Here is a 3,783-nt window from a genome sequence, read left to right as displayed (position 1 = left end):
GTACTCTGGTAAAAAAAAAAAAAAAAAAAAAAAATTAAAATGTTTAAAAAAAACAAGCAGGGCAGGAACACAAGGCATTAGATATGGAACACTTTTTTTTAAGAATTGTTTATTTATTCATGAGAAAGGAGGAGAGAAAAAGAACCAGAGATCACTCTGGTACATGGGCTTCCAGGGACTGAACTCAGGACCTCATGCTTGTTGCTGCCAGGGTTACCGCTGGGGCTTGGTGCATACACTATGAATCCACTGCTCCTGGAGGCCATATTTTTAAAAATTGGATAGGACAGAGAAATTGAGAGGGGAGGAAGAGTTAGAGAGGGAGAGAGACACCTGCAGACCTACATCACCGCCTGTGAAGTGACCCTCCCTTGCAATTTATGAAGAAGACAATGTATTCCATATCATGGCACAGAAGGTGGTGCAATGGATAAAGCGCACACACACACACACACACACATGCACTATACATGTATCTCTATATACATATATATTTCGGTGTTTGGCAGCAACAGGGCCTTGCACATTCATGTTCTCGTTCCTACTGGGTCAACTTTTTTATTATTTTTACTTCAGATAAAGACAGAGAAAGAAAGACCACAGACCTGGAGCTTCCTCCAGTGCCGTGGCACTCCCACATGGTGCTGGGGTTTGAACCACAACCATATACATGGCAAGACCTGCACCTAACCAGGTGAGCTATCTCTCAGCCCAATATATATGTGCACTATATGATACACTGATTCATTGTATGGAAGAAAACCTTTCCTAAAGGGAAAATGGAAAAAATATTTTTTTTCCAATATATATATTGGAAATACCTCTGAAAGGCTCTACCCATGACCCCTTCCCCATCACAACTCCTTTCTTTCTCTCTAAGGACAGTTTTTCTAATCACCTTCCTTGATTTCCTTAGTGAATGTAACACCTGTGCCTGAATCCCTGAGACATAGTTTAACCATGTCTACTTTTGAATTTTTTTAATTTTTTAAATTTTTTCTATATTTATTTATTTTCCCTTTTGTTGTCCTTGTTTTTTATTGTTGTTGTTATTGATGCCGTCGTTGTTAGATAGGACAGAGAGAAATAGAGAGAGGAGGAGAAGACAGAGAGGGGGAGAGAAGGATAGACACTTATAGACCTGCTTCACCACCTGTGAAGTGACTCCCCTGCAAGATGGGGAGCCGGGGGTTCAAACCGTGATCCTTACAACGGTCCTTGAGCTTCACACCACGTGCGCTTAACCCGCTGCACTACCGCCCGGCTCCCAATTTTATTTATTTATTCATGAGAAAGATAGGAAGAGAGAAAGAAAGAACCAGACATCACTCTGGTACATGCATGGCCAGGGATTGAACTCAGGACCTCATGCTTGAGAATCCAATGCTTTATCCACTGCACCACCTCCCGGATTGCTGAACTTTGCATAGATAGAATTATATGTGTTCTGGAGCCCCGCTTCCCCAGAGCCCTGCCCCACTAGGGAAAGAGAGAGACAGGCTGGGAGTATGGATCGACCTTTCAATGCCCATGTTCAGTGGGGAATCAATTACGGAAGCCAGACCTTCCACCTTCTGCATTCCACAATAACCTTGGGTCCATACTCCCAGAGGGATAAAAAAAATAGGAAAGCTATCAGGGGAGGGGATGGGATACAGAGTTCTGTTGGTAGAAATTGTGTGGAGTTGTACCCCTCTTATCCTATGGTTTTGTCAATGTTTCCTTTTTATAAATAAAATAAAAATAAATATTTAATAAAAACTTAATTCACAACTTAAGAGGTAGAGCAGTGGATAAAGGATACTCTGGCTCCCTTTCTGTCCTTCTCTCTTCATTAGTGAATAAATGTTTTTAAAATTAAAAAAAAAAAAAAGAATTATACGTGTATTTACTGTTGCAGAATCACCCAACATAGGTTTTTTTTTTTTGCTTGTTTGTTTTTAGTTTTATGTTATAGTCCCATTATTGTCAGTAGCAGTAGCTTGTTGCTTTTTCTTTATTTATACGACTCTATGAATGAATGTTCCACTATCTGTTTACACATTTATCTGCTGAAGGATACTTGGGTTCTTTCCAGTTTTGGGCTATCATGAGTATTACTGATGTGGATATTTGTGTATGTGTCCTTTTTTAAAGATTTATTTATTTTCTGAGAGAAAGAGACCAGAGTACTTCCCAGCTCAGGCATTATGGCAACACCAGGGATTGAACTTGTGCCCTCTGGAACCTCAGGTATGCAAGCCTTGTGCTTTAAGGCTAAACGATCTCCCTAGCCCTCTGTATGTGCCTTTTCATGGACATGTGCACCTATTTCCTAGCTTGTAAGTCTCAGAGTGGGATTCTGACAGCTTATCTTCTGCTCAGTGTATCTTTACCTTTGCTGTATAATGTCAAATTCCTCCTTGAAGTGATTATGCCAGCATATGTTCTGATAGCATGTTTGAGTTTCCAGGTACCACCAGATTTTTTTTTTCATTTTTGCAGATGTGTCAAAAAGTAGAATCTCACTACCATTATAAGATGAATTTCTATTCCATAGGAGGTACCTTCCCTTCCTAGTATTTTCTCTTATCTCTCTCTCTCACCTTCTCTTCTCTTTCTCCGTGTATGTGTTTTGTTTTGTTTTGTTTTGTTTTGTTTTGTTTTGTTTTGTTTTACCAGAGCACTGCTCTGGATTGAACCTGGGACTTTGGAGCCTCAGTCACGAAAGTCTCTTGCATAACCATTATGCTATATACCCCCACCCCCCCTAGTATTTTTCTTTTTTAGACCTTTCCCTGATAGTTGCCTTCCTAACTGCCAGCATGAATTCATTATTCATTAAGTCTATACCAAAAATGAATGGCACAGAGATTACAATTCATTATCTTTTTTTTTCCCTTTTGTTGCCCTTGTTTTTTATTGTTGTTGTAGTTAATCGTTGTTGCTTTTTTTTTTTTTTTTTTTGCCTCCAGGATTATTGCTGGGGCTTAGTGCCTGCACCATGAATCTACTGCTCCTAGAGTGGATTTTCCCCCCTTTTGTTGCCCTTGTTGTTGTAGCCCTGTTGCGGTTATTATTGTTGTTGTTGATGTCATTCGTTGTTGGACAGGACAGAGAGAATTGGAGAGAGGAGGGGAAGACAGAGAGGGGGAGAGAAAGACAGACACCTGAATACCTGCTTCACCGCCTGTGAAGCAACTCCCCTGCAGGTGGGGAGCCACGTGCGCTTAACCCACTGCACTACCGCCCGACTTCCTGTCTTTTGTTTTTTAAGGAAATATTCACTTGGGTGCTTTTTATTTATAAAGCTGACCTTTGTGACCAAATCCTCTGGAGGAATCACCCTGTTTAGGTGTTGGAACTTTTTTTTAAAAGATTTTATTTATTCATGAGAAATGATAGAAGGAGAAAGAGAAAAAAATCACATCACTCTGGTATATGTGTTGCCAGGGACTGAACTTGGAAGCTCATGCTTCAAAGTCCAATGTTTTGGGAGTCGGGTGGTAGCGCAGTGGGTTAAGCCCCTGGCTCCCCTCCTTCAGGTCAGTCACTTCACAGGCAGTGAAGCAGGTCTGCAGGTGTCTATCTTTCTCTCCTCCTCTCTGTCTTCCCTTCCTCTCTCCATTTCTCTCTGACCTATCCAACAATGATGACGACGACAATAACAACAATAATAATAACTGCAACAGCAACAAAAAAAAGGGCAACAAAAAGGGAAAATAAATGATTTTTTTTAAAAAAAGAGTCCAATGTTTTATCCACTGCGCCACCTCCCTGACCACCCACTTACTATCTCACAGA

General features: G+C 40.7%; 1 long non-coding RNA gene across 1 annotated transcript; it reads left to right on the top strand.

The window, feature by feature from the left end:
* The first annotated feature begins 584 nt into the window (after window positions 1-584).
* Window positions 585-3,455, top strand: LOC132540165 (uncharacterized). The gene is made up of 4 exons (XR_009551396.1): window positions 585-694; window positions 2,137-2,232; window positions 2,485-2,542; window positions 2,955-3,455. It is a non-coding gene; the product is annotated as an uncharacterized LOC132540165 (long non-coding RNA).
* Window positions 3,456-3,783: the final 328 nt, after the last annotated feature.

This window comes from Erinaceus europaeus, chromosome 9 (genome assembly GCF_950295315.1).
Source record: "Erinaceus europaeus chromosome 9, mEriEur2.1, whole genome shotgun sequence".
Taxonomy (NCBI): Eukaryota; Metazoa; Chordata; class Mammalia; order Eulipotyphla; family Erinaceidae; genus Erinaceus; species Erinaceus europaeus.
Note: the sequence above shows the minus strand (reverse complement) of the source record. Positions and strands in the feature narration are given on the sequence as shown.